This window comes from Macrobrachium rosenbergii, chromosome 43 (genome assembly GCF_040412425.1).
Source record: "Macrobrachium rosenbergii isolate ZJJX-2024 chromosome 43, ASM4041242v1, whole genome shotgun sequence".
In the NCBI taxonomy this organism is placed as follows: Eukaryota; Metazoa; Arthropoda; class Malacostraca; order Decapoda; family Palaemonidae; genus Macrobrachium; species Macrobrachium rosenbergii.
The window spans coordinates 38,159,199-38,171,000 of record NC_089783.1 but is presented as its reverse complement, the minus strand read 5'-3'; positions in this window follow the sequence as shown (position 1 = coordinate 38,171,000).

The following is an 11,802-nucleotide window of genomic DNA, read 5'->3' as shown; positions in this document are numbered from 1 at the left end:
TTATTATTATTAAAGTGACGTACAAAGTGATGTACAATGAATTCCTCCAAAAACCGTCAGAACTTAAATAGGACAAGTGAATGTATCCTAAGTTTATCCAAATATATATATATATATATATATATATATATATATATATATATATATATATATATATATATATATATATATATTGGTGTCTGAAAGTGACGTACAGTCGATGAATTCCTCCAAAACTGTCAGAACCTAAATAGGACAAGTGAATGTATCCTAAGCTATCCCAATATATATATATATATATATATATATATATATATATATATATATATATATATATATATATATATATATATATATATATATATATATATATATATATATATATATATATATATATATATTGGGATAACTTAGATACATTCACTTGTCCTATTTAAGTTCTGACGGTTTTTGAGGAAATCACATCGATTGTACGTTGAAAAGAATGCCAATCTGTATGCTGTTGAGCCATTATTTTTAATAAAATTTGCCTCAAAGACGGCCTTTTTCCAAAATAATAATAATAATAATAATAATAATAATAATAATAATAATAATAATAATAATAATAATAAAACAAAACAAAAAAATTTATATTTCGTCCAACTACCCATCCGCAATCCAAACGTCAACACACGTCCTCCGGCTTGCAAATGCAAGCCTGCAGCTCTTCGGTAATTTATAATAAATAGCATGAATCATCGCTCTTCTGTGATAGTTCATTCACAGAACTGTGTAACGTGGGTGCTGTGGGAACGTCAAATGGGGCCATGTCTGAAATTCAGAGTCAGACATAAATTAAATGTGTTTCTCAAGAGTCCAGTGAATTTTGAGGACGCGAAGTTTCTGTTTTCGAAGTCTGTTACAGGGATCATTGAACATTTTTTTTTATTTTTGTCTTTATCAATCTAAATTTAAATGTTATTCTCATCCATAAAAAGTGTATAGACTTCCACCTCATGAACTTTCATAATTTCTTCTTATTTGCTTTTCTCACTTCCATGAATGAGAATCGCCGTTCTCGAAATCTTTTATAATGATCTGTGAACATTTTTTTTTTTTCTTTAGCTTTATTAATCTAAATATAAATGTTACTCTCATCCAGTAAAAATGTATAAAATGACGCTTCCTGAATTTTCGTAATTCTTCTTTTTTGCTATTCTCACTTCCAAGAATGAGACTAACTTCTTTTTTACATTTGCAGTCAAATTTTCATCCCTTTCTCTCCAGGTTGATCTTACATCCTTTTAATGATCAGATCTAAATCAGGTCCCTCTTTTCATCATAACAACCATCTATATACCGTTCATTTGTGCTCTGTATAATCTAAACATCCTCAGTCTGCTTCTCTATCTGCTCGTTGCTAAAATAATCTCTCTCTCTCTCTCTCTCTCTCTCTCTCTCTCTCTCTCTCTCTCTCTCTCTCTCTCTCTCTCAAATATACATACAATTTTTTTCTTTTGAAATTATGTATTTCCCAGACTCTTGCCCCTGATGTTTTCAGTTTGTACTGTCCTGGTTCCGGATAGAGAATGGAAACCTTAGAAAATACTGAACAAGTTTAAAAATATCTGCAAGAGGAGACAATTGAACACAAGTACAATTTAGTGTAAGGCTTAGATGGATTACTGTTTGTGGAAAAGGGTGGCGAAGAAATGGAAGAATTTGATGTAGATATGTATTTGGAATAAATGTAAAAGATGTTGATTACATGAAATAAATGGTAAGTCACAGAACATGTAAAGATAAAGTAGCAGGGTCTGTTCAGAAGTCGAGGAAGAGACCTGCAGTGTCTATGAAAGCCAAGGTTGGAATGTAAGAAGGAACTGCTCAGTCAACTCTTCTTTATGGAAGTGAAGTGTATGTGTTGAATGCAAGCATAGGCCTGAACCGGTTAAGAGTTGTCTGCACAGCATGCATGGTGTAAGGAGAGATGAATGTGCCAGGTATATAGAAAAAGGTGTAAAAATGTTAGCTTAGGTAAAAGGATGAATCTCTCTACTGAGATGGTTTGGTCATATGGAAAGAATGGAGGGGAGAAAAGCAGCTACGAAATGTTGGGTAGATGGAGAAGAAGAGTTATTGGTAAGGAAAGGCTTTCATGTCCATGAAGAGCAAATGTGTATTAGATATAGTGGTGAATGGCGAATTGTGCGTATATGTGTTTAATGTGCTGTTGATGAGAATACGATGCAAAGGTATAAAATAGATAGTGTTGTGGATTTTTTTAGAGAGTGATCACCCACATCCAACAGTTGCGGTATAAATGAAGCAGTGATCATAACCTTTAGTTCACTGGGGAATTTGCATGTGCAGGTGCAAATGAAATTTGTTATTAGAGTGTATGTGTAGCACATACATATCGAAACAGACATTTGGAATATTTGATTACTGGAAAACGTTAAATATTTATGCAATCAAATTCCTTTTGAAATAATTGAAGAAATTATGTTCCAGGTGTGATCACTGGTATATATATAAACCAAATAACATTAAAATGCTATTCACAAACGGCCCTCCGGAATTCCTGTATTTTACACCGAAATCGAATATTTTTTTTTCATATTTCAAACCATCACATATATTTGGAAAAACTTCATAGATTTGGAACAGGTAAAATGATTAAGCTTGGTTACCGTGATTTTTTTTTTAACTGGACAGATGAACTATTGATGAAAAAAGAATAACATTTTGGTATAAATGTTGAAATTTAAAATTTGTTGACTATGCTGAAATCAGCACCAGATTTCTGTTTAATGACTGTTTTTTCACGCTTCTGAACCCAAATTTGAAAGAAGAGGCTTCAGGTTTGGCTTCAGCTTCTCTTGTTCTTTCATTCGTCCTTATTCTGTCTCTTACTTGTTAGACATTATTTTTTTTTTAAGTCCTTCTAATCTTTCATCATTTTCAGTGGGGATGGGTTAGGTAACCCCATTAGACTGTATGTTTTTTTTTTCTTTGTCCTTACATAGGAAATTAAAGCCTGTCGAAAGTCAGATACATAATTTTGACACTTGAAAAACATGGCTGGCCAAAAGCACTCTAACATAACCTTAGTAACTATTTCTCGCTTCTGGCAATACCTTATACTTTTAATAAAATTTTAAAGTTAGTATCATTATTGTTGCAAAGGCTGCCTATTAATTTAAGACAATATATGCCAACAGTAAAACTGCTTTCGGTATTGAATTTCTGAATTCTAAATCCTACGTCGAAAAATTAAAGTTTTTTTCCTCTGTAGAAGCATTTCGGAAGAAATGTGGAATTTCAACATTCTTTTATGTTCCGTGTCGAGTGTAATTTGAAGATTACAACCTTCAGGATGAATTATATAAAGGCTTTAGGAAAAATCATGCGAGGAAGTCTCAACAAAGAGTAAAGAAAAAAACTGAATCCTTTCGGAATATAATATTCTCTCGCTAGACCCCAATTATTGCCGACATTTATGCAAAGGGAACTGGTCTCTACACAAAAAAAAAAAGACTGGCAAACACATAACAAATTAGAAAATATAATAATAATAATCTTTATTTAATTAATCATAGGACCAGAAAAACAGCAAAGCACAAAAATAAATCTTAGAAGTTTCTAATGCAGGAGATCATGATCAGAGCTAATCGCAGCCATAATTATTTGTAATTACTGCTCCAACTTTGCATTAAAATCAGGAGGATAAAACCGACAGCTCATTTTTTTTTCTTTGGGTTTCGAAACTAAGCATATTTCGGCATGAAACCAGGAAGAATCTTGATTAACGTAACGTTATTAAATTTTTGTGTAGGAGCTTTCTTTACCTAATTATTGTAATTACTTGTATGATCCCGCCATCTGGAACTCTCAGTTATATATGAGAAGAGAAAATTATTCGTAAATAAGTCTTAGCTCCTTTGTTTACCTGTGTAAATTAACGGCAATCGCTGGCTGTAAAATAAGGGTTGTAATGAATGAACTGTCAATTACACTAATTTGGGGAAAAACATCATCAGACGAGCGGTTAGTATGGGTCTATGCGTGCTGTCTGATTTTTTCCTTTGATGGGAAACTTTACTTAAATGAATGTCAGAGAGAGAGAGAGAGAGAGAGAGAGAGAGAGAGAGAGAGAGAGAGAGAGAGAGAGTCGATTTCGCAGACAATGACAGCTCACAGAATCAATCATATCAAATATTTTATTTCATTACAAAAACCACTTACTGTACATTCAGTGCACTCATCGCAGTTTCTGACAGAAAACACAAGTGACCAAGAATGTATTTAGAGAGAGAGAGAGAGAGAGAGAGAGAGAGAGAGAGAGAGAGAGAGAGAGAGAGAGAGAGAGAGAGAGAGGGAGGATTAATATTTTCTGCATAATAGTATACTTTATCAGAATATATATATATATATATATATATATATATATATATATATATATATATATATATATATATATATATATATATATATATATATGTGTGTATGTGTGTGTGTGTGTGTGTGTATACACTTATATATGTGTATATAATATATATATATATATATATATATATATATATATATATATATATATATATATATATATATATATATATATATATATATATATATATGTATGATATATATAACTCTGATAGAATATACTGTCAAGCAGAAAATATCATTCCTATAATTCGTTTAACCTATAGTATTTCTCTCTCAGAAAATATCATTCTCTCTCTTCTCTCTCTCTCTCTCTCTCTCTCTCTCTCTCTCTCTCTCTCTCTACATGGCAGTTTGGTTTCACTTTTTATTAACAATCTGAAGTCAAGGATTGTCCGAATTTTGCGTTCAAATGAGCATCTTGGCTTACAATACTCAAAATGATTTTTTTCCCCTTGAATATTTCATTAATATTAAGATTAATAGTTGGAGTAAAAAAAATTGAGATATTTTTCCAAAACGTCAAATAAACTATTTGTTGAGCTTTCCGTTCGAATTCTGTGCCTTCTCGAGATAGCCTACGATGGTTCAATGCAACTTAATCCAAACTCCGTGAGTCGCTTTGTCAGACTTGTCAGAGCGCGCGCGCGCATCACTGCAAATGGGGCCCAAGACCATCCAGGGACCGTGAAGTCGCTAAAACGTGAAAGTTACTGTTGTGCATATTGTATGGAATTGTTTATGCTTTTATTGTTTGATAATTAGTTTAAGCATTTGTAAGGTCATCATTTGTTTTTGCATTTCTCCTTTATATCTTCCATTCACTGTATCACCTTTAACAGAGGGGAATGTTTTACGGCCCTGTAAAATGCCAAAGATATATATATATATATATATATATATATATATATATATATATATATATATATATATATATATATATATATATATATATATATATATATATATATATATATATATATATATATTTATATATATATATATATATATATATATATATATATATATATATGTATATATATATATATATATATATATATATATATATATATATATATATATATATATATATATATATATATATATATATATATATATATACATATATATATATATATATATATATATATATATATATATATATATACATATAATTATATATATATATATATATATATATATATGTGTGTGTGTGTGTGTGTGTGTGTGTGTGTGTATACACATACATATATATACACACATATACATATACTATATATATATATATATATATATATATATATATATATATATATATATATATATATATATGTGTGTGTGTGTGTGTGTGTGTGTGTGTGTGTATACATATATACAAATATATATCTGAAATTAAAAATCCAAAACTAAAAATTTGCTATTACGGAGGGTCATGTATATATTTTTCAATGATATTTTAGAGCATAAGCTTTGCCAAACATCAATAAAGTATTTGTCAGACAACTACACCGTAAAGCAAATGTTGAATTACAATGTACTGTGATGCAGGCAAGTAAAAACTTATGACGTTTAATTTAAAATGAAAGAACTGTGTTTGAGACACACAGGAATGTAAATATAAAAAAAATGCCCTCGTTGTACACATATGCCAATGTTTGTATGTTTGAACAGCCATGGGAACATTCAAAACATTACTGTTTGCCTGAGAGAGAGAGAGAGAGAGAGAGAGAGAGAGAGAGAGAGAGAGAGAGAGAGAGAGAGAGAGAGAGATTCATACGTTAGACACTATTCCAAGGGCCAGAGAATGAAACTGATATTGTGAATAAGTTCGAATCTACTGTAATCTTTCAATGTGATTATGGTAAATCATGGCGACGATAATATTTTTTTGTCGATTGCATAAAAACTAGATGACGCATATATGGTATATGTGAATAATAATAATAATAATAATAATAATAATAATAATAATAATAATAATAATAATAATAATAATAATAATAATAATAATAAAGAACTCTGGTATATGTGAACATTTGTAATAATAATAATAATAATAATAATAATAATAATAATAATAATAATAATAATAATAATAATAATAAAGAACTCTGGGAATATCAGTTCTTAATCCAGAGTACCTCAGATCACTGCAGGTCGAAAAAGTTTGGGAGTCCTTCTCCTTATGACCTGCTAAACAGGAACGTCAACATTGGTCAACACAAGACCCTCCATGGGAACATCGCGGTCAAGCGAAAAATACATTTCTCAGTGACGTTAAAGACATCATTTACACGATCAAGCAAAAGCAGAGCCAACAATGGGCATCGGTCAAGTGAACTGTTATCCAGCGAAGGTATAAGAAACGTTCATTGCAATTATAAAGTAATATAATGGGTACCTCGACCGGATGCGTCAGCATACCAAGTGGAGATGATATATTGAGTCGAACGGACCACTGGAATTCAAGAAGGAAAAAAATTAATATTCCCAACCATTATAGCACAATTATTATTATTATTATTATTATTATTATTATTATTATTATTATTATTATTATTATTATTAGACTGCGTTCTGCCAGGAACTCGCCGATGTTTGCCATTCTTGGAGAGGAAAGCAGTTGCAGTTCCTGGCAGAATGCAGTAACCCTGAAAAATAATTTATTAGAATTTAGAGAAAACTCTATATAAATTGAATGCAGTTGATGCAGCAATAACTTTCAGCACTGCATGTTTGAAAGAGAATCTATTATTATTATTATTATTATTATTATTATTATTATTATTATTATTATTATTATTATTATTATTATTATTTCTTAATTTTTTCTTTTGGTATATCCCAGTCATCCTATTTGACTGGGTGGTTTTTATAGTGTGGGGTTCCGGGTTGCATCCTGCCTCCTTGAGAGTCCATCACTTTTCTCATTATGTGCGCTGTTTCTAGTAGCACACTCTTCTGCATGCGTCCTGGAGCTACTTCGACATCTAGCTTTTCCAGGCTCCTTTTCAGGGATCTTGGGATCCTCCCCTCCCTAGTGCTCCCATGATTATGGATACAATTTCCAGTGGCATATCCCATATCCTTCTTATTTCGATTTTCAGGTCTTGATACTTATAAATTTTTTCTCTTTCTTTCTCAACTACTCTGGTGTCCCATGGTATTGCCACATCAATGAGTGATACTTTCTTCTTGATTTTGTTAATTATTATTATTATTATTATTATTATTATTATTATTATTATTACTGAAACAAGGCAACCCTGAAATGAGGCTATAATATCGAGAATTAAAAGCCTCAGTACATAAATATTTTTAACGATACTGTGGCTTTTAATTATTATTATTATTATTATTATTATTATTATTATTATTATTATTATTATTATTATTATTATTATTATTATTATTATTATTATTAAGATTCACTTGAGTAGCTTGACCAAGGAGGTCCTTGAGTATGACTGTGATTAAGACGGATGTTTCGCCCCGTTAAAGATAATTCTGTAAAGAGCTTCCATGCACTTAACAGGACAATTAAGAGGTTGTAGAGTCGAATATTCTACTATACTCCGACCGACGCATCTTAATTGCTCACTAACGGGTGGTCCCAAGTGGAATGTGGTTCTGCCAAATCGACACCCCTTGGTATGCCAATACCCTGTCAAGACCGCAAATCCCAAAGGATGTATGGGATTTTGTGTCCCCTTCTCAAAACTTTGCCCTTAATGAACAATATACCTATAAGTGTTTTTAGTTTTTTTTTTTTTTATTCATTCTAACTTTCCCCTTTTCTTCAAAGGGATTGAGAAACATCCCTTTCCAGTGTTCGACTGAGTTCTAATAATAATCTCTATAATGTGAGTGAAACAACATTTCGCAAACTTTTATGCGTTAGATTTTTAATACCGTTTTCATATAATTTTATCATACATTTTTAAAGTATCAAGTCCAATGTACCTTAAGTGCATGGAAATTCTCGAAACAAAGAAATACAATATGAACGTGTAATCTTTATTTTGACATACATACAGAGATGTTCTTAGCTGAACATCTCCGTGAGAGAAATCGGGCTAAATACGTATGAATCAACAAATCTGTCTCTTGAAGTCTCCTTTAGGACGATTCGTTTTCAGTTTTCTGTAAAAGAAAACTATTGTGCCGGCTTTGTCTGTCCGTCTGCACTTTTTCTGTCCGCTCTCAAATCTTAAAGATTACTGACGCCAGAGGGCTGCAACTTGGTATGTTGGTCATCCACCCTCCAATCATCAAACTTACCAAATTGCAGCCCGGTAGCCGCAGTACTTTTTTTTTTTATTTAAGGTTAGAGTTAGCCATGATCGTGCGTCTGGTAACGCTACAGGACAGGCCACCACCTGGGCGTGGCTGAAAGTTTCATGGGCCGCCGCTCATACAACATTATACCGAGACCACCGAAAGATAGATCTATTTTCGTTAGCCTTGATTATACGCTGTACAGAAAACTCGATTCCGCCGAAGAAACTTCGATTCATTTTTTACTTGTTAAAGTGTTATGACTGAGTTCTGAGAGTTTTTTATGTGACGTAATTGAAAGTTTTTTCTACAAGGTCTTTCAGTGCTGCCATTCTGAATGCTTTTATTTTTTTTTGGAGGGGGGGCCGGGCGTTGTTTATTAATGCATCATCACCTTGCAATATCACTGATGTCTTTACAAATCGGCGATATGCAAACCTTTATTAATTTTTGCTATTACCTCATCACAGTATATTAGAAGTCACCAGAAACCTTGGGGATAAACAACATATATATATATATATATATATATATATATATATATATATATATATATATATATATATATATATATATATATATATATATATATATATATATATATATATATATATATATATATATATTGTTAACATTATCCTCAATTCCTTTCGTAAAAATGAAAATAGGAAAAATTTTCTATTATATTTTGCCAATGCTATCCGTAAATTCCGTAGTAAAAACAAGTAAAAAATGAGCCGAAGTTTCTTCGGCGCAATCGAGTTTTCTGTACTGCGTATAATCAAGGCCATCGAAAATAGATCTATTTTTCGTTGGTCTCGGTATAATGGTGTATGAGCGGCGACCCATGAAACTTTAACCACGGCCTGGTGGCGGCCTATCCTATACTGTTGCCAGATGCACGATTGTGGCTAACTTTAACCTTGAATAAAAACTACTGAGGCTAGAGGGCTGCTATTTGGTATGTTTGACGATTGGAGGGTGGATGATCAACATACCAATTTGCAGCCCTCTAGCCTCATTAGTTTTTAAGATCTGAGGGTGGACAGAAAAAGTGCGGACAGAAAAAAGTACGGACGGACAGACAAAGCCGGCACAATAGTTTTCTTTTCAGAAAACTAAAAATGGGAAAAATAAAGGAACAGGAAAAAGGCATACATTATCCATTGTAACGATTACCACTAGGCTTACGTGTGGGAAACTATAAATAATCTCGAAAAGCGGATCAGGAAGCACAAGAGAGTTGTTGACGTTCGCAACAGAAACAGAGCAATAACCAAACATAGTTGGGATTTTAACCATCGAATGAATTTTTAAGAATATTGAACTTTTATTCAAGGAGGGGAGGGTCCGATTGAATACCAAACGACTTGGGAATCAAATCCTTTAATAATTTAGATAAGATAAACACCATCCATATTCTTAGAGAAACTATAAGCTCTTCAGATTCTTAAGAGAAGCTTTAATAGTCCCGATTTATTCCTAATACTGCCCAACTACCCTAATACCATTCTTCTTGCATTTTAGTACTTTTTTTATGCATTTATTAATTTATTTTTTTCTTTTTAGATTAGTGGTTCCTCTTAATTCTTCCTAATGAATACCTATTCTTTGGGCGCTTGAATTTCAAGTCAGTGGGCTCCAGTGGGCTTGTTCCATATGAGTAGGTTTCATCTACTGAATAATGATAATAACTGGACTGACCTTCGTGATCCACACCCAGGATTAACGGTTCCATTCTGCCGACTTGTTTACCAAAATAAGAGCGGTTTACGCGCGACGTCAAGCGAAAGAACAAGTGTTACTATGTTCCCCAAGGCGATGCCAGTTTCCTTTTATGTTCCTTATTTCTTAAAAAAAAAAAAAAAAAAAAGGGGAAGTTAAACATAAAATTCCCTAAAAACAACACCAAAAATTTACTCATTATAAACATATATTTCATAAAACAAGTTATGAATAAAAAACTATATATTGATCTCATTTTTTTTATTGTTTTATCGCACGATTTACTCTTTGTTTTTATCCATCTCAATTTTCTTGTTTAGGTATCTCATCCTAAAAAAGACAAAGTTTTGCAAAAAAAATGAAATTACTTCACTAGGAGCATCAACACCTTTTAATTTTATTTCTCAAGCAAGCACTTTTATACAATGCTTCCCTTCCCTTAGACTTTCTCCACGAATGGCTTTGAATACATCTCTCGTAAAGTTTAATTGCGAAAAAAAATTTTCAGACGGCTTATAGAGTTGACTCATGTTAATTTTATCGATCCAGAAGCTTTGATCACTTTGAGCGTCAGTCATCTTTTGACCTAAATGAGAATACCGCACTGAAAATATTTTTTAACAATGTAGCCGCAAAGGTTCTTCTTCAATTACATCAGATAATGACTTCGAATTATCTGGATCAGCTGACAAACTGGCCATGTCCTCTGGTTCACAAGGAAAACCTCTTTCACGTGACGTCATGCCCCGTGCTGTGGGCCGGGCCATTGAGCAACAGATGGGCAACTCGACCCCAGTAAACCAGAATCGTCCAGTACAGTATTCGGAAGATCAGGCTAGAACCTGATATGGATAATCGGTCCGCGTACATGTTTTGACCACGAGCCCCAAGCTGGCGAGGCCAACTTAAATTAAAACAACAAACAACAGAAATTTGGATTTACGGTAGTTTCATTACCTTAGATGAGGAGGACTGTATTATAGTATAGAGTTTGAGAATTTTCAGTGTACAGTATTTTTAACAATGTACTGAGATATGTACTCAAGATAAGGTCTTATTTCATCCTCAAAAAGAACAAGATTATTATTTGTACTTTTCAAAGGATAATTTAAGTAACAATGAGCTTCTGGTAAGTAATTACAGCGTCGATATATGCCAAGCACTGTGGAAAAAGACTAAGAATTATAGAAAATGACTACCCTAGTTGTTGATATCAAGCATATCATAATTACATATTAAAATCATCAAGTATTTGCGCATAAGATAAAAAGACACTGCAGCCTAAACAGTTCAATAAAATATGCTGCAAACATGTAATTGGAGTAGTTATATGAGAATAATAAACTGGTTAATTACCTTTTGTGACAGGATATTTGTGACTCTGGTCTT